The 20489-nt window shown below is 43.6% G+C and overlaps 1 non-coding gene across 1 annotated transcript; it reads left to right on the top strand.

The window, feature by feature from the left end:
* The first annotated feature begins 6208 nt into the window (after window positions 1–6208).
* trnas-cga (transfer RNA serine (anticodon CGA)) lies at window positions 6209–6290 on the top strand. The gene has a single exon. It is a non-coding gene; the product is annotated as a tRNA-Ser (tRNA).
* Window positions 6291–20489: the final 14199 nt, after the last annotated feature.

The raw sequence follows: 20489 nt of genomic DNA, 5'->3' as shown, positions 1-20489 counted from the left end.
TTGACTATATTTTCTATTCATTTTACATCTTATGGTGGGAAATAAAAGTGTGACTTTTCATGGAAAACACAAAATTGTCTGGGTGACCCCAAACTTTTGAACGGTAGTGTGTATACATGTTATTTCACCTCCCTCACTGCCATCACCAGGAACTACCTGCAGGCCAGGACAATGATAACATTTTAACATAGCCTATGGAAATCCAAAGTTTACACATTATCATCAAGCACAGAAATTGCAAAACTGCAAAACTAGTTTTAAAACCGCTAACTTCCAACTGTTAACCATAGCGAGAGGCTGGGCTACGTGTGTGTGTGTAAAGTGTAAACCAGTGCATCCTGACTTTCTAACTATGCCTGTGTGTTGCGTGAGCGGCAGTCAGTCAACAACTCTTCGCAAAGTTTCCTTATGAAACACTATGCTTGCTGAAATTATGGCAGGGAACGCCAGATTAAACATTAAAACTGCCTTCTGAGCACTGTATCTACAGGCTACCACCGAAAGAAGGAGGCTACCAGAAAGGCTTCTCTACTCCGTACGATTTTACTTTCACTACGACGTTACTTTGAACAGACTATCAAAAAATTGCAAGGTGATATGATAAAGTAAGGCACAGTTTACTTACAGTCTTTTTTTTTAAAACGATGCAATCGTTTTCTGCCTTCTGGCACCCTTCATCATGCCGTGTTGGGGTCCTGAACTAGCAGGAGCTGTCCCCGATATGCCTGTCAAACTTGTGGGTAACCATAGCAACCAAGCTCGAGCTCGCAACCTGTGCAGTCTGCGCAGTTGCAACTGTATATACTGCTGTGCACCTCAATAAACCGAATGGTAATTAGTCTTTTGATTTTTCCGTGAGGTTTGCCTTATGCAAAGAAAGACAGCATAGACGTTTTTTCCTCCCTATAAGTGGGGGGGACCGAACGAGGTGAATTTAAATCTGGGTGGGACGAATCCCCCCCCGTCCCCCCCTCTATCTGCGCCCGTGCCACCTCCAGTTGTTGATCTCCCCACCAGAGGACAGCTGAGAGAAGAGTGCGCTGAGCAGAGGAGGGGTGTATGGGGGTCACGCTCACCAGTACCCCCCCTCACAGGTGAGTGTTGGCTTTTGCTGGACAGGAGGTGACGAAGTGACCTGGTTGGCCACAGTACAGGCAGGGGCGTGTGTTGATTCTTCTTTGCCTTTCCTCTTGGGTCAGGCAGGTGTGGTCCACTTGCAACAGGCTCTGGTACCGATGTGGTGGTGGGAGGAGAAGGAGGGGGCATGACTGGACTGACAAGAGGCCTTCCTGCTGTGGACCCAAAGGTCCTGGCCCGGCGGTGTTGCTGTAGCCTGGTGTCAATGCAGATTGCAAGGTTAACGAGGTCCTCACAGGAGCCGGGCAGATCGTGAGAAGCCAACTCATCTTTGATCTCTTCCGACAGGCCATTAAGGAAGGTGTCATAGAGAGCCTCAGTGCCCCATCCTGTTGTGGTTGCAAGAGTTTGAAAATCAATGGCAAAGTCTGACACTGACCTACGACCCTGGCGCATATGGAGTAGCTCACGGGCAGCCTCATGCCCTTGCTTGGATCGATCAAAGACTCTCTTCATCTCAGTCGAAAACTCCCGGAAATTCCCACAGATCGCTGACTGAGCATCCCACACTGCAGTTCCCCACTCTCTGGCACGCCCCGACAGCTGGGTAATCACATAGGCAACCTTTGCTTGATCGGTGGGGAAGGTACCTGGTTGCAGCTCAAAGATGAGGGTACACTGAGACAAGAAAGAGCGGTAGGTACCGGGCTCGCCAGCGTACTTCTCCGGTGGGGGCAGTCGTGGCTCGCGGGCTGGCCGTGCGGTTGAGGCAGACTGGGCAGGCTCTGCAGGCCGGGCAGGTGCGGAAGCAGACTGGGAGAGTTGGAGTGACTGGATCTGGGCTGTCAGGTCTCTGATGCTGGCAGCTACTGCCTCCAGTTGGGCTTGTTGGCAGCCCAGAAGCACTCCATGCTGTTCGAGACAAGCCCTCAGGCGCTCTGGATCTGCTGGGTCCATCCTGCTCTGATCGCACTGTAAGGTTTCAGAGGCAGAGACCCAAATGCAGATCAGTTTGGCAGGTTTATTCTTTTACACAGTCACAAAGGTCAGGGCAGGTGAAAAGATTATGTTGCACTGCAGTCCTCAACATGTCCAAAAACAAAAAGGCACCGAAGATCACAGTGGGCTTCGTGTTCAAAGTTACTCAGTCAGTTCACAAAAATCCAACAAAAAAATCCAGCAAAGCACAGAGGTTAGTAGTAGTACTTTCATATTCAAAAGGTCATTGAGGCAGTCCACAAAAATCCATAAGAACAAAAACTCAAAGGTCTCAAGCAGAAATCCAGATTCCACTGGTTACTCACGGACAAACAGGATAATCTTCACAGGGAAAAAACAGGTTCACAAACATCAGAGACACGGTCAGGCGATCAGAGACAGAGCAGAGAAATGACAGAGCTTAAGTAGCAGTCCAGCACACAATTAAACAGGGAACAGCTGACACTGATTACAATGGTGATTGAGTCAGGTGACAAAGGTGAGGCATGAGGGGGGGCGTGGCAGGAGACCAAAACAAAGGGCACATGGGACATCAAAACAAACACACTGTCAACACACCCGCAGTCCTACAACTGTCCAGTGGGTGGCCAGAGTTCAAGACATTCAGATTCTAACACCTATGTGTATTAAATCACTCTACCCAGTGGAGAATGAGTGTTGAATATGGTTTATGATATCACATGGTTGTCAAGACAACATGATGTCATACGTCAGAGACATAAAACTTCCGCACTTGCAAGCGACTGGGACAATTTGTAAACAAACATGGCCACCAGGTTTGCTTCAGTAAATATGGAAGATTTTGAGAGAATTTTGAAAGAGAAAGATGCATTGAACACCCGAAAGGAATGTAGGGGAGAGCGGGGTAAGATGAGCCAGGGGGTAAGATGAGCCACCCCCTGTTTCTAAGAAACAGTAAACAATTGTGACCATGTGACCACATTCAAAGGGGGCCGGGACCATTTACTTACACTTGTGGAGAGGAGCACCACATGTCAAACTAAGTGAGGGACATATTTATAAAAATGTGTTTTTGTGCTTTCTAAGTCAATTCCATGTTTGTCCACAGTGAAGATGATTTAGAGAAGAGAAAAGTAGAATAATATTTAGACACATTAGGGTTAAGTTAGTGGCTTTCTAAGCTATGATATGAATGCTAATAAAAATAATTTTGATTAGCCTAATCCCCTTTATTAGCATTTTTCTACAAAATGGTGGCCATGGGGTAAGATGAGCCATTAGATGTGGGGCAAGTTGAGCCACTGGCTCAACTTACCCCATTGGTGGCTGAGCTTACCCAATATGGATGACACTTAAGTTTTCACATTTACTGGTCATATATATATATATATATATATATATATATATATATATATATATATGACATCAGATGAGGAAGACCAGTAGTTAGATGTGGGGGATTATGTTGTGGCAAAATACACGGGGAAGAAGAAAGTGCATTTCTTCATTGGCCAGATAATCAAATTGGATGTCTTCGAAATAGAGGCAAGATTTCTCAAAAGAAGCCGGTCATGCCATGGCTCTGCAAGAAAGCCAACCTTTGTCTTCAAAGAGAAAGATGAGGCTGTCCTGTCAAGACAGGATATTGTGAAAAAATTACCCCGCCCCTTTACTGTTGGGGGGACAGCACCGAGGGAGAGGCAAATGGTGTTCCGTTGCCATTTGAACGCTTGGAACATTGAATAATGATGAAATGATTGAATGATTGATGGAATGATTGCTGCATGTTTTAGCAATGTTTTAACCTACTGAAAGAAATAAGATTTTTTTGGCACTGTTCTACTGTTTTAGTAATTTCTATAATATAGTATATCTCTCATTCCCTCTCTAACCATCCCTCTTTCTATCTATCTACGCATATCTCTCTCTCTATCCATCTATCTATCCCTCCCTATCTATCCCTCGTTCTATCACCTCTCTCTTCATCTCCCCTTCTCTATGCAACGGCCCTATCCCCCACTTGATTGACTTGACTTGATTCATTGATTGCATTTCTAATAATAAAAGTTGTTTACTTTGTTAACCTAACATGTTTTGTGTTGGCTCAATTTACCCCACACAGTGGCTCATCTTACCCCGTGCATGGGGTAAGTTGAGCCACTTGACATTTTTTTTTCAAGAGGTAATATCACTCTAACCATAAGAGCTTATCAATTATGTTTTGCTCAGATAGTAACAGTACACTTTGAAATTTGGTATGGTGTGTAGACTGGAAGCAAAAATGGCTTTAACATGTAGTTATGATGAAAAATGTAAAAAGTGGCTCATCTTACCCCACTCTCCCCTATATGGATTATAATAATAATATTGGCTGGATTTTTTTGTGGTATATCCGATATATTCTGAATGGAATATATCTGATATACCACTCAACGCCAGCCAATATTATTCAAATATTAAATCCATATCAAAATCCATGAATCCCAAAAACTAAAACTTCTGCCAAGCAATATACAAGGCCATTTCAGAAAAACTCTTCAGACTTTCCAAAGACTTGTCCAAGGTTTAGTAGTCTGTAGTAGCTACAGTACTGTCAAAAAAAAAGAGAGAGGAAGTCTGAAGAAAAGTAAAAACAAAATAAGAAGGAAAAGACAAGCAGGAAAGTGTCAAATGGTGTATTTAATGATGAATAAATGAAGCCAAGAAGCAATATAGCAATTAGCTCAACTTGACATTTGGGCAAGGAAGCATTTGGATTGGTGAATTGGCGCTTGGTTTGGAGCACAAATGTTCATAATTTGTTGTTTTTACACTAGTATCCCAAACTATTTGTTAGTATTGTTATGCAACAGAGAACAATGAGAATTCTTTGAGAATTAGTGACAGGACACAAGAAGATAAAGAAGAAGAAGAAGATGATGATGGAGGAGGAGGAGCTAAAAGAGCAATTTGCCTGGACAAGGACTTGAAAATGATCAGAAACCTCAGTGGACATTGTGAATAGGACTACTCCAGGGAGACTCACACCTCATGCTGTGTTTCAAATGATCTTCTCGATAATGTGTGTAGCCTGCTGCTGGGGAAATACTGCTGCAATTTTCCATGTAGATCAGCTTTGAATCACATTCTCCAAAGCTCATTGAAAACTCAATCGCAATCTGTTTGACACAATCCATTCCTTTCTCCTTCCTCTCCATTGCCCTCTCTACATCTGAGTCTGTGAAGGATGTGTGATCAAGGATGAAATATATGATACATAAAAGATGTAACCGAGTAATGGAGTTTGTATTGCATTGGTCAGATGAATATATACAGTTAAATGTGTTCATTCATATATTCATCTTCATTTTCTATAACAGTTATTCATTGTGGGTCATGGGGAAGCTGGAACCAATCCCAGCTGACATTGAGCGAGAGGTGGAGTACATCCTGGATGGGTCGCGAATCCATTTCAGGACTAACACACTCACAGGCTAATTGAACTAATCTGCATGTCTTTCAACTCTGGAAGGAAACCGGAGCACCTGGAGGAAATCCACACGGGCATAAGGAGAACATGCAAACTCCATACAGAAAGGCCCCAGTTGGCTGCAGGGCTCAAACCCAGAACCTTCTTGCTGTGAGTCAACAGTGCTAACCACTGGAAGAGCTTTATCCAAGTCAGGGTGATGGTGGAACCAGAACCTATTCTGGAAACACTGGTCTTCTTCGTCCCATAGGCGGCAAGGGCTATCAGGGCACCACTGATGACATTTTAACAGTCCATCATTGGTGTGTTTAGGGCACTTTAAACTTAGCAGAGCCCATCCCTCTCCAAGTTGATCAATGGACAATTTCTTCTTTCTTTGGCTGTCCGATCTCGTAAGACCATCATGTTGACTGTACAGGCCTATCTGGGACTTGCAGACCTTGTTGCACACTTCACATGTGAACTGGGTGTTGTGGTTTGATGTTTCCATCTCCAGCCTCTTCCTTGCCCTCTTTGTAGCTGCAGTCAGGCCCCTCCTTCTGTCAGCCTCCAAGGTGCCCTTCTAGATGACGAGGCGCCAAGCGGCTTGGTCTCCAGCTTGCCACTCCAGTCCTCCACAGGAATGTTGCAAGAAGTTAGGTCTCTTTTGCACACATCTCTGAATCTCAGTGCTGGGTGGCCAACTCACCTGAAGCCCCTAATGTCACGGTGGCCGAGAGGTTAAGGCGTTGGACTCGAAATCCAATGGGGTTTCCCTGCACAGGTTCGAATCCTGTTTGTGATGAGTTTACAATGGGCAATTAGCCTAATTATACATCTTTGGAGTAAACTGATGCAGACCTGGGGAGAACATACAAACTCCTCACAAGAAGGCCACTGGGCTCAAATCCAGAACCTTCTTGTTGTGAAGCAACATTGTTAACCCTTACACTGGTCTTGAAGCATGAATTAGACACCATGTACACACACTCACTTCAGGGGCAATTTAGAGTAGCCAGTCCAAATATTCTAGGAGGTGGGAGAATCAAACCAGGAACCCTGGAGCTCAGATGGCAACATTACTTCCTATTGTTAGTTTTTTCTTTTTTATCAGACATCTAATTTTTTAGGTTTGTTTATCTGATGTTTCGACGTACGACTGTCGTCTTCCTCAGAGTGTCACCGGATGTTATTGGTGACGCATCTTTTATCAGCTGATGTTTCCGAAGGCGTGGCCTTCCTGTCTGGATTGACAGGTCGGTCACGCCTTCTACTGTCAGTTTGTCCCCTGCAAGATGGCACTCCAGGTATGGGAGAGCATGTATGCTCCCTCATCTCGGTTGATGGTCCTCGGACTTCGCTTACGGATCTCTATGGCCTCCCTGATCCAGCGCTGATGTTTATTATCTTCTGTGTGGATGACTCTGGCATTCCCCCAGTCCATAATATGATTTTCCCTTCTGCAATGATCTGTTAAGGCTGACTTATAATTTTCCTGTTGTGCCTTTTCTTTTATTGTTCGGGTTTGTCTTGTAGCTGTCTCCTTTTTGCACTCTTTCTTATGTTCATTTTTTCTTGTGTTGAAACTCCTTCCTGTCTCCCCAATGTAAGTTTTATTGCATAATTGGCATGGAATCTCATATATGGTGTTGCATCTGTTGTGCGGATGTATTCTGTCTTTGGGATGAACCAGGATCTGACGGAGTGTTGTGTGTGGTTTGACAGGTGTGTTAATGTTGTATTTCCTCATTGCTCTTTGAATGCGTTCCGTTATTCCTCTGATGTGTGGTAATCATCAGCTGATAAAAGATGCGTCACCAATAACATCCGGTGACACTCTGAGGAAGACAACAGTCGTACGTCGAAACATGTCAGGTAAACAAACCTAAAAAATTAGATGTCTGATAAAAAAGAAAAAACTAACAATATTCAATATAAGACATAATGAACGTAATCGAAACATTACTTCCTGTACCACTGAGCCACACTGTCTACAACGCTGCCATTCATTCTTTTATTTTCAGTAACCACTTTATCCTTGTCAGGGTCATAGTGAATGTGTGCATGTGGATATGAATTCACAGATTTCATAGCTTTTAAGAGACTTCCATGATGTCATATTTTTTAAGTCAGGAAGAAAATGATTAACACATTGATGTAGCTAATGTAAACTTTGCTGGCCTAAGGATAACGAGACCGTCAATAACAGAGTAGCTCACTCCGGCTCTGTCTAGTCCAGATTTTCTAGTCCAATAAATTTTGCAAGCTATATATCAAAGCGATATCCACTCTAGGAATACCGACCAATTTACCAGAAAGAATCAAAAATGGTGAGGAATTGACCAAGAAGAAGCGATTTTTGTTGAACTGCTCATTAAGCTCATTTTAATTTCCCTGAGGGAACCCGCCCAAAGGGATCAATAAAGTTCTATCTAATCTAAGGGTTAATTAGTCCATAACTTCATTAGTAATTGTAATGAAGCAAATCTGGGTAGAAGTTGTATGCACCCTAGGTACCCCTACCTTCATGCCAAAATCAAAATTGGTGAAAAATTGAGAGAAGAAGCGATGTGTGAAAACTGCTCGTTAGGGATTGATTAATTACTTCAGATCTTCATTATTAAAGGGGAACTGAAGTCATTTTTAAACTTGCTTTATTTCTTAATTAACATGTTATTCAATTACATTTTCAGTTTTAGTAACCTTATATCGTGACTCATATTGACAACTAATTGAAATTAAATATTATACTTATCGGCCTATTTGGTTTTTAGCCATGTTGAATTTAGTTCGTTTGGTCCACGGGAGGCGTCGTTTATCCACGCGATCATCACGAGACTTGTGCGAGACTTCGAAACGTGAAGTGTCAGCCAGGTGTCAGTGCCACCATTTTGAAAACTGTTTTCCAAACAAAATATTGCACAAAAACAAGTTTAAATGACAATTATGGCCTACTTTTTTCAAACTTTCCTGATTGCTATCAAAACAAACAAAACTTCCAGCTTGATTACATCAGCATTCAAAAGAGGGTGCATGCGTCTTTTGACAACGTTGGCAGATGTTGGTCACTTTGATTTCCACTGTATGTTTTACTTCCGTCCGATGATGTCTCGCACAGGTCTCAACGAATCTCGTTTATGGCCATTGTTTTGACATATGGACTGATATATTACATAGCATATTTCAAACACTCATAAATTGCTATATAGTAGTGACAAAATAGCTATCAAAAATGCATTACAATATTTAATAAAATGAGAAATAGAATTTTGATTAAAAATTTGCCTTCAGTTCTCCTTTAATTGCAATTATACAAATTTAGGTAGAAGCTATTATATGCACCCCAGGCAGACCTACCTTCCTGCCAAAAAGAATAAAAATCGGTGAAGAATTGAAAGAGAAGAAGCAATTTTCCTGAAATGTGGATGACACCGGACAGATGCTGGACAACATGAGGGCATAAACTCATCAGTTGTTGGCTGGATGAGCCAAGGGGTTTGACTTGGGAGACATGGAAAGTTGGGTGAATATGGCGCATGGTTGTAGGCAGAGACAGTCTTATAGAGCAGGGATTAATTACCTTGGAGACCGGGAAAGGTCCTATGAACCTGGGAGCCAATTTGCAGGAGACCATCTTGAGGGGCAGGTGGTGAGTGGAGAGCATTACCCGCTGCCCCGCCTGATAGATGGGAGCTGCCGAGTGGTGTTTGACGGCTTGCTCTTTAAACATCTTGACAGAATGTAGGAGCTTCTTTGTGGTCAATGCCCACGTTCTCCTGCAGCAGCGCACAAACACCTGGGCAGAGGGCATGGCGACTTCTTCTTCTTGGACAGGGAAGAGTGGTGGCTGGTAACCCAGAAAGCACTGCAAGGGGGAAAGACCTGTGGCAGAGGTGGGTAAGGAGTTGTGAGCGTACTCTATCCAAGGAAGGATCTTACTCCAGGAGGCAGCATCCTTGAACACCATGCATCTGAGAGCCACTTCCAGCTCCTGGTTGGCCCATTCCATCTGTCCATTGGTCTAAGGGTGAAAACCTGAAGACAGACTGCAAGAAGTACCAATGAGTTTACAGAAAGTCTTCCAGAATTGGGCAGAGAACTGGGGTCTGCGGTTTGATACGATGTCTGAAGGGAGTCTGTGTAGATGGAAAACATGGAGTATCAGCAATTCGGCAGTCTCCTTGGCGGTGGGAAGCTTGGGCAGAGGGATAAAATGAACAGCTTTAGAAAAATGGTCAACAACAGTGAGGATACAAGTATTGCCACCTGAATTAGGGAGTCCTGTGACAAAATCCAGGGCTATGTGTGACCAGGACCGGTGGGGGACAGGAAGGGGTCTCAGCAGGCTGGCAGGGGGTTTGTTGCCAGTCTTGTTCCTGGTGCAGATGTCGCAGGCTGCCACAAATCTCTGGACATCCTTCTTGATGGATGGCCACCAAAAACATTGTCAGATGAGTGCCAGAGTCCGGGCTGCTCCTGGGTGGCACGCCATTCTGGAATCATGACCCCACTGCAACACCTGTGCCCACACAGAAACAGGAACAAAAAGATGGTTGGGGTGCATTACTGGGCCCTGAGTCCTGCTCATGGGCCTTCTGGACCAGGGTTTCCACCTCTAACAGAGTGGACCCCACCAGGCACCATGGAGGAAGGATGGTCTCAGGGGAGGTCGATTCTTCCTGGAGGGGAGAAAACATTCTGGACAAGGCATCGGGCTTACCATTCTTGGAGCCTGGGCGGAAGGAAAGTGTGGACTTGAAGCGAGAAAAGTGACCATCGGGCCTGACAAGAATTGAGGCGCTTGGCAGTCCTGAGGTATTCGAGGTTCTTGTGATCTGTCCATACGATGAAGGGAAGGTCTGACCTCTCCAACCAATGTCTCCATTCTTCCAAGGCCAGTTTAACAGCCAACAGTTCCCTATTGCCAACGTCATAGTTTCTCTCAGAGGGGGAAAGCCGATGAGAGAAGAAGGAGCAAGGATGAAGCTTGTTGTCACAGGCCGATCTTTGGGACAATATGGCCCTGACCCCTGACTCCAAAGCATCGACCTCAACCACAAACTGCCAGGACGGATCTGGAATGGTGAGTATAGGTGGTGACGTGAACCTTCGCTTGAGCTCGGAGAATGCCTTCTCAGCCCCTTCCCCCCAGCTGAAAAGGACCTTGGTGGAAATTAGAGCCATGAGGGGCCCAGCCACCGTACTAAAGTTCCTGATGAATTGCCTGTAGAAATTCGCAAACCAAAGAAACTGCTGGAGTTCTCGCCGAGAGGACGGGGTGGGCCAGTCAGCAACTGCCTTGAGTTTCAGGGGGTCCATCTGAATTTGTGTGGGGAAGATAATGAAACCCAGAAAGGAGACAGAACTTCTATGGAACTCACATTTCTCAGTCTTAACAAAGAGTTTATTTTCCAGGAGTCGTTGAAGGATCTCCCTGACGTGGATGCGGTGTTCATCAAGGGAGTGGGGAAAAAAATCAATATATCATCCAGATAAACAAAAACAAAAAGGTTAAGGTAGTCCCTCAGGACGTCATTAACAAGTGCCTGGAAAACCGCGGGAGTGTTAGTCAGGCCGAACGGAACCACGAGATATTCGTAGTGACCCATGGGGGTGTTGAACAGCGTCTTCCATTCTTCCCCTTCCCTGATCCTCACGAGGTGGTAAGCATTACGCAGGTCTAGCTTGCTGAAAATCTGGGCTCCCTGGAGTAACTCAAACGCCGTAGCCGTGAGAGGTAGGGGGTAACGGTTCTTGATGGTGATGTCATTTAGCCCCCGGTAATCAATGCAAGGGCGCAAGGATTTGTCCTTCTCCACAAAAAAGAATCCTGCCCCTGCAGGAGAAGAGGAGGGACGAATAATTCCAGCTGCTAAGGACTCTGATTATTTATCCATGGCCTGCCTTAGGTGGTGCAGTCCCAAGGAGAAGGTCAATTCCACAGTCATAGGGCCTATGAGGAGGAAGGGAAACAGCTTGAGACTTGCTGAACACAGGTTTAAGTCATCATACTCAGGAGGCACATTAGAGAGGTCAGGATATTCACCAATGGAGGGCTGGAGCAGCTTGGCGTGAGGGAGGGCAGATCTCAGGCATGACAATAAACAGAATTGACTCCATCCTAAAATGGTGTTGTTAGTCCAGTTGACATGGGGGTTATATAGGGTTAGCCAGGGCAGACCAAGAACTATGGGCACATGGGGATTGCTCATGACAAAAAACTGGATGGATTCAGAGTGGTTGCCAGAAATTCTTAAGGTGACCGGGGCTGCTTTATGGGTGATAGTGGTCAGCCCAGTACCATTAAGGGTCAGGACAGTGAGGGATGGGTTCAGAGCCAGTAGTGGAATCCCCAGGCGCTTGGCAGTGGTTGAGCAGATCAGGTTTCTGTCAGCTTGGAGTGCCTGGAGGACGTGGGGCTGATTGCCATGGATAATGACCACTGGGAGTAGTGGTCGACCGGTAGGGGGCTGATTCTGGACATTGCCCACCAGGGTCCCTAAACTCACTGGTGGGCTCTTCCTTTTAGAGGGCAAGATTGGCAGAAGTGCCCCAGCTGTCTGCAATAAAAACATGCCCTCATATCCAGATGGTGCTGTCATTCCTCAGGTGAAATGCAGGCTCGGTCTACCTGCATTGGCTCAGTGGAAGGAATGGGGGGCTGATGGTGAGCAAGACTAGTCCAAGTTCTCTCTTTCACCCGCTGTCTGATCCAGGAATCAATACAAAAGGTGAGGTCCATGAAACCGAGGAGATCAGGTGGCAGTTCTCGTGAGACCAGCTCGTCCTTGATGGAGTCTGACAGCCCATTCAGAAATGTGTCAAACAAGGCACTCATTCCAGCCACAAGATGCCGCCAAAGTGCAAAACTCAATTGCATTGTCAAAAGTGGACTGGGCGCCCTGCCGCAGCCCCATGATTTCTCTTGCTGCCTTTCTGCCAGACAGAGAGCGGTCAAAGGTTTGCCTCATCTCCTCTGTGAAATTCTTGAAGCTAGCGCAGCATGGTGCATTGGCGTCCCACATAACTGTTCCCCACTCCCTAGCTTTGCCAGTGAGGAGAGTGATGGTGTAGGCCACTCGGGAATGCTCGGTGGGGAAGGCCAGTGGTTGAAGCTCAAGAGTTAGTGAGCATTGAGATAAGAATGATCGGCAGGTACCTGGTTCTCCATCGTATGGCTGTGGGGTGGGAAGTCTTGGCTCTCTGAAGAGGGCTGGAGCAGGAGGAGTGGTAGGCGGAGGGGGTTGTGTAGGAGCAGACGTTACTTGAAGCTGTTGTAGCTAAGTGGCAAGAAGATTGAGAGTGTTAGAGATGGCGACAAGGTTTTGGTTCACCTATTGGATGTCCTGTTGGTGGGTCCCAAGGAGAGCTCCCTGTTCTTGCACCACTGCTCTTAGTTGGGTGAAATCTGCTGGGTCCATGTTGGCCAGACTGTGCTGTCAGAAAAGGCAAGCTGAGGTGAAGTGAGGACCCAAGCACAGACTCAAGACAGGCAGTGTACAAGGAAAAACTTCTTTAATGAAGTACAGGGCAGAGGTACAGTAGGGCTCAGGCAAAAGTCAGTGGTCAAAGAACAGGCCAGGAGGTCAAAAACACAGAGGAGCAGGTAGGCGCGGTCAGGGACAAAAACAGGACAGAAAACTCTTCACTAAACTGATAAACACAGGGACAAGGGAAATCCAGGCAGAGGAAGCAAAACACAGTCCAAAAGAACAGGCAGGTAAACGGGGCAAAAAAACTGGACAGAAAATTAGACAAAAAACAAGGAACAATTCAAGCAGGGGGAATCAAGAGACACAATACCAATGGGTTGTAGCGAGGCGAGGAAAGTCTACTAGAGGCAGTCTGGCAACTGGAGTAGCTCCAAACAGTTCTTAAAAAGGCCCTGGCTGATGAGAGAGGAGTGGTAGCAGGTGTGGGAGTGCCGCTTCAGGAAAATGGCCTTCAGCAAGGCAGGACTGAATTCCTGTCCTGGATCCGGCCTGGAGCCGGCATGGAAGTCCCACAAACTCAGGCATGGATGGACTGGACCGGACTGTGACAAAAAGTGTAATGTGTCATTCATCGATAAATTAAAATTTGCAGTGGTATGAGAGGAATAAACTTGTCCAGGGTGTACCCCTCCTCTCGCCCATAGTCAGCTGGGATAGGCTCCAGCTTGCTTGAGACCCTGTAGGACAGGATAAGTGGCTACAGATAATGGATGGATGGATGGATGAATGAGAGGAATAAAACACTTCAGTGTGGCATGGTAACAGAAACACTGTTTTGCATGACGACCATTAACTCATTGTTGATTGTTTTCCTATAACAGTTTGCCTTATTGTGTTTTATGACCTACTGAAGATGTATAAAGTGGTGCTTGAGAGTTTGTGAACCCTTTAGAATTTTCTATATTTCTGCATAAATATGACCTAAAACATCATCAGATTTTCACACAAGTCCTAAAAGGAGATAAAGAGAACCCAGTTAAACAAATGAGACAAAAATATTATACTTGGTCATTTATTTATTGAGGAAAATTAGCCAATATTGCATATCTGTGAGTGGCAAAAGTATGTGAACCTTTGGTTTCAGTATCTGGTGTGACCCCCTTGTGCAGCAATAACTGCAACTAAACGTTTGCGGTAACTGTTGATCAGTCCTGCACACCGGCTTGGAGGAATTTTAGCCCATTCCTCCATACAGAACAGCTTCAACTCTGGGATGTTGGTGGGTTTCCTCACATGAACTGCTCGCTTCAGGTCCTTCCACAACATTTCCATTGGATTAAGGTCAGGACTTTGCCTTGGCCATTCCAAAACATTCACTTTATTCTTCTTTAACTATTCTTTGGTAGAACGACTTGTGTGCTTAGTGTCGTTGTTTTGCTGCATGACCCACCTTCTCTTGAGATTCAGTTCATGGACAGATGTCCTGATATTTTCCTTTAGAATTCGCTGGTATAATTCAGAATTCATTGTTCCATCAATGACAGCAAGCCGTCCTGGCCCAGATGCAGCAAAACAGGCCCAAACCATGATACTGCCACCACCATGTTTCACAGATGGGATAAGGTTCTTATGCTGGAATGTAGTGTTTTCATTTCTCCAAATGTAACGCTTCTCATTTAAACCAAAAAGTTCTATTTTGGTCTCATCTGTCCACAAAACATTTTTCCAATAGCCTTCTGGCTTGTCCATGTGATCTTTAACAAACTGCAGACGAGCAGCAATGTTCTTTTTGTAGAGCCGTGGCTTTCTGTCTTGCAACCCTGCCATGCACACCATTGTTGTTCAGTGTTCTCCTGATGGTGGACTCATGAACATTAACATTAGCCAATGTGAGAGAGGCCTTCAGTTGCTTAGAAGTTACCCTGGGGTCCTTTGTGACCTCGCCGACTATTACACGCCTTGCTCTTGGAGTGATCTTTGTTGGTCGACCACTCCTGGGGAGGGTAACAATGGTCTTGAATTTCCTCCATTTGTACACAATCTGTCTGACTGTGGATTGGTGGAGTCCAAACTCTTTAGAGATGGTTTTGTAACCTTTTCCAGCCTGATGAGCAACAACAACGCTTTTTCTAAGGTCCTCAGAAATCTCCTTTGTTCGTGCCATGATATACTTCCACAAACACGTGTTGTGAAGATCAGACTTTGATAGATCCCTGTTCTTTAAATAAAACAGGGTGCCCACTCACACCTGATTGTCATCCCATTGATTGAAAACACCTGACTCTAATTTCACCTTCAAATTAACTGCTAATCCTAGAGGTTCACATACTTTTGCCACTCACAGATATGTAATATTGGATCATTTCTGTCAATAAATAAATGACCACGTATAATATTTTTGTCTCATTTGTTTAACTGGGTTCTCTTTATCTACTTTTAGGACTTGTGTGAAAATCTGATGTTGTTTTAGGTCATATTTATGCAGAAATATAGAAAATTCTAAAGGGTTCACAAACTTTCAAGCACCACTGTAAAAGCAAAGGGATATGAATCCCAGTCATACTTTGAGAAACAGTCTGCATTTTCAAACTGTTTTGCAAAAAAGTGGCATTTCTTTGACTAAATGTCATTCTGTTTTGAGGCAACCCTCTATCAGTGACAGACCATACACAGAGTGACCATCAACGAAATGAAATCCTGTCAGAATCATCATATGCCTCTAAGTTTCATCTATATTTGAGAGCTTTAATGTTAAACAAATTGGTGAATTAATAGTCAAGTTGGACAGCATGTACAGAAAGCTCTCTACAATTCAGATTAATATTTAACTGTTTACTCAGAGGGGTGGCACGGTGGTGTAGTGGTTAGCGCTGTCGCCTCACAGCAAGAAAGTCCGGGTTCAAGCCCCGTGGCCGGCGAGGGCCTTTCTGTGCAGAGTTTGCATGTTCTCCGCGTGGGTTTCCTCCGGGTGCTCCAGTTTCCCCCACAGTCCAAAGACATGCAGGTTAGGTTAACTGGTGACTCTAAATTGACCGTAGGTGTGAATGTGAGTGTGAATGGTTGTCTATGTGTCAGCCCTGTGATGACCTGGCGACTTGTCCAGGGTGTACCCTGCCTTTCGCCCGTAGTCAGCTGGGATAGGCTCCAGCTTGCCTGCGACCCTGTAGAACAGGATAAAGCAGCTAGAGATAATGAGATGAGATGTTTACTCAGAAAACCAGAGTAGAAATACCTGTAGAGTTTCCATTCAGTCTAAATTGTCACTATTGGGAAATTGCATAAATTGAGCAGGTATTTATTCTCAATTCCTGGAAAATTTGTCTGAACTGGGGTGGTGATGGTTGTGTGGAAATTTCAGTGCCCATGAAAGGCAATTTGATTTCAATGATTCTGATTCAAAGGAATTGTGATTCACAAATATACTTAAGTCGAATTATGAAAGGAATCTGCACCACAGAAAGCATGTGTTTTAAAAGGCGATTAGGGGATGAGGAGGCTGGGGCTGAATGGGAGCGAGCGCTCTTAAATGCACTCAATTATCTCTGATTGCTCCTCTGCACAAGGCAGGTAAACAGGGAGATACCTGGCTGGTGCTGTAATTTGGACAAGAATTAACATGCTGCTCTTTTTAGTATAGTGAGAAATTGATATGAGAGAGAGAGAGAGAGAGAGAGAGAGGTTTAAGGGTAGAAGAGTTTAACGGGGTCAGTTCAACAGATTAGAGACAGAAACAGTTCTTTATAAGAGCATTGTGGCAAGGATACGTACAACATAGCAGGCTTTTAAATTTTTTAAAAATGTTTTCTTTAATAAAATCTGTTTTGTTAGATAATACATATATTAAAACTCAACATGGGTGGTGTAGTGGTTAGTACTGCCGCCTCACAGCAAGAAGGTCCTGGGTTTGAGCCCAGCGGCTGGCGAGGGCCTTTCTGTGTGGAGTTTGCATGTTTTCCCTGCGTCTGTGTGGGTTTCCTCCGGGTGCTCCGGTTTCCTTTACAGTCCAAAGACATGCAGGTTAGGTTAATTGGTGGCTCTGAATTGACCGTGAGTGTGAACAGTTGTTTGTCTCTCTGTCAGCCCTGCAATAACCTGGTGACTTGTCCAGGGTGTATCCCACCTCTTGCCCATAGTCAGCTGGGATAGGCTCCAGCTTGCCTACGACCCTGTAGGACAGGATAAGCGGCTACAGATAATGGATGGATGGATCTTTATTTATCATAATTGCAAATTTATCAATCAATCTTTCCATTTGCAAAGCTACATCACCAAAACCTGATATTTCTGACTTTTTTTTTTAAATCACATGGTTAAACACTATGTTCTGCAGTTGTGTTAGGGTTATTACCTCATCCACGACAGAGTAAGCGGGGTGACGTATTGTAATCAGTTTGTTTGTTTGTGTGTCTGTCTGTTAACAATCTAGCATCTAGACAGTTGCACCATCTCATCTCATTATCTCTAGCTGCTTTATCCTGTTCTACAGGATCGCAGGCAAGCTGGAGCCTATCCCAGCTGACTACGGGCGAAAGGCAGGGTACACCCTGGACAAGTCGCCAGGTCATCACAGGGCTGACACATAGACACAGACAACCATTCACACTCACATTCACACCTACGGTCAATTTAGAGTCACCAGTTAACCTAACCTGCATGTCTTTGGACTGTGGGGGAAACCGGAGCACCCAGAGGAAACCCACGCGGACACAGGGAGAACATGCAAACTCCGCACAGAAAGGCCCTCGCCGGCCACGGGGCTCAAACCCAGACCTTCTTGCTGTAAGGCGACAGCGCTAACCACTACACCACCGTGCCACCCTACAGTTGCGCCAATTGACTTCAAATTTTCAGGGTAGGTGGGCAATGGTCCGTAGATTCATCATGGGCCTCCATCAGTAAAATTTTTACTATGGATAACATCCGTCCTCTATCTATCCATATAGATTATAGATCCATATAGGTCCGTAGATTACCTGATTAAATTTTGGGCGTAATCAGGTCAAGGTGACGGTCACTGGAAAGGTCAACGTTTCGGTCAAAATAACATATTTTCCATTATAACTCAAAAACAGTTGCCGATAGACAAATGTTTACTATTATGAGCATATAGGAACTCCCATATGGCCTTTATTTTGGCACCATTTGAAAGGTCAAACTCAAGGTCATGGATTTTCAGAGGGCTGTAACTTGAAAACGGTTGATAGTAGACAGATATTTACCATTGTCAACGTATAGGAAGTGTCATATGGGCTTTCATTTGGCACCATGATCTTTGACCCTGAATGAGTTTGAAATGTCAAACTCAAGGTCATGGATTTTCATAGGACTATAACCTGACAGCTGATGATTGAGAAATATTACCATTATCAACATATAAGTGCTGCCGGGCAAGGTTTGTTTTGCCTGGCAACACTTGTTGATTTTCCAATCCAATCCAATCCACTTTATTTATATAGCACAATTTTAACAAACACAGGGTTTCCAAAGTGCTGTACACCACAACAGTAAACAGTAGACAAAAATAAATAAATGAATAAAATCAGTAATAAGTAAAATAAGTATAAAATAAGTAAAAACAGTAAAATAAGTATAAAATGAGTAGAAACTCCTAACCCACCCAACACTTCTACATCACATCAACACACCATCTAGTATCCAAAGGCCAAATAAAAAAGGTAGGTTTTTATCATAGTTTTAAAAAGAGACAAAGATGGGGCTTGTCTAATGTGGAGTGGCAAAGCATTCCACAATTTTGGGGCTGCTACAGCAAAGGCACGTTCTCCTCTGTTTTTTAACCTGGTTCGGGGTACAGCCAAAAGCAACTGGTCAGCTGACCTAAGAGAACGGCTGGGAATGTAGGGTTGTAGCAGCTCAGAGAGGTATGGTGGGGCAAGGCCATTTAAAGCTTTAAAAGCAAACAAAAGTATTTTAAAATGAATCCTAAAATGAACAGGTAACCAGTGCAGTGAGGCCAGAATAGGTGTAATGTGGTCATACTTTCATTCCCATGCCTACAACATTAATCTATTTATTTCCAGTCACTGTAGTCATAGCTGCAGAAACACCTTTATTACATAACCTGGGACAAGTCAGTAATCCTTGTAATCCAAAAAAATTAAGTACCAAAAAACTTATTTCTCTTTTATTCAGTAAGCTTTACAACTTCTTCAGTCAGGTTGTTGTGCTATCCGAATTCTATACAGTGTGAATTTCCATGACAGGTCAAACAAAACAAATATTTACAGTCCTGTGCAAAAGTCTTAGGCACATGTAAAGAAATACTGTAGACCAAAAATGGCTTAAAATACTATAAACAGTAAGCAGTAAGCCATAATACATGAAACAAAGTCAATATTTGGTGTGAGACGACACTTTGCTTTAAAAAAAAGCATATATATATATATATATATATATATATATATATATATATATATATATATATATATATATTAGTAGTCTCAGGTCCAATGAGTTCAGTTTTATGCGGAAATGAGCTGTAGGTTTTACTAAGTATCTTGCAGAACCAGCCACAGTTCTTCTGGACACTTTGACTGTCACACTTGCTTCTTAATTTTGCACCAAAATCCAGTAGCCTTCATTATGTTTTCTTTTTTAATCTGAAAAGTGATCTCTTATGGAATATGCTGCTCAGACACAAACTTTTTTTCTTTAACATTTAATTTTGTGCTGGGAAAAAAATGAACGTTTGGAACTCTAAAATGTTTTTGTAACGTTTTGACTCGATCATTTATAAGTAATAAAATCTATAGAAATCTATAACAAAGTTTGTATGAAAAAAAGAGTGCCTAAGACTTATGCACAGTACTGTGTGTATATATATATATTTAACAGTTATTCCATGAAATCGAGTCGTACATGAGTTGATAGCCGATGAGGCGCGTAGCACCGAATTGTCTATAATCCATGTACGACAAGAATGAGTGAAATAACTGTTTTATTCTGTCCACATTCACTGGATTTTGAGAAATAGAGCATTTTTATTTCCATGTTTTGCAAATTCAATAAATAAAAACTTTATCCAAAACATCCAACAAAATCATTTCTGCTTAGAATGTAAACAAACCAGTGACATAACAGTAGTGATAATAATTGTGAAAAATGCGATAATAATTATTATTGAAAATTAAAAAAAGACGTTCTTACCATTAAATACTTTTATTCCATATTTTGTTGGGCTTTTTTTTTTGTTTTCGAGTAGAGTTTTTATTTTGTCCTCAGTTGGTTCAGCAACACGCTCCGCCATTTTGTTTTTCTCTACTCACAGTATATAAGCTGATAGTTTAGTAGTAGAGTAGCCAATCAGAGTGTGTGATTGCTCATATCCAGTGAATGTGGATAGATAGATAGATAGATAGATAGATAGATAGATAGATAGATGAATTCTTCTTCCAGGCCTAAATGTATGTAGTGGCTACTATGAGCCTTCACATTGCTCAGATCATCACAGCTTCCCTACAACTCGGCTGTTTAAGCCGTTACGCTCTATTGTGATCATTGTGTCCCATTGTGTAGAGATCCTTAAACAGAGAGACACCTGCGCTGAGACATAA

This window comes from Neoarius graeffei, chromosome 12 (assembly GCF_027579695.1).
Source record: "Neoarius graeffei isolate fNeoGra1 chromosome 12, fNeoGra1.pri, whole genome shotgun sequence".
Lineage (NCBI taxonomy): Eukaryota > Metazoa > Chordata > Actinopteri > Siluriformes > Ariidae > Neoarius > Neoarius graeffei.
This window is presented reverse-complemented; position numbering and strand designations above follow the sequence as displayed.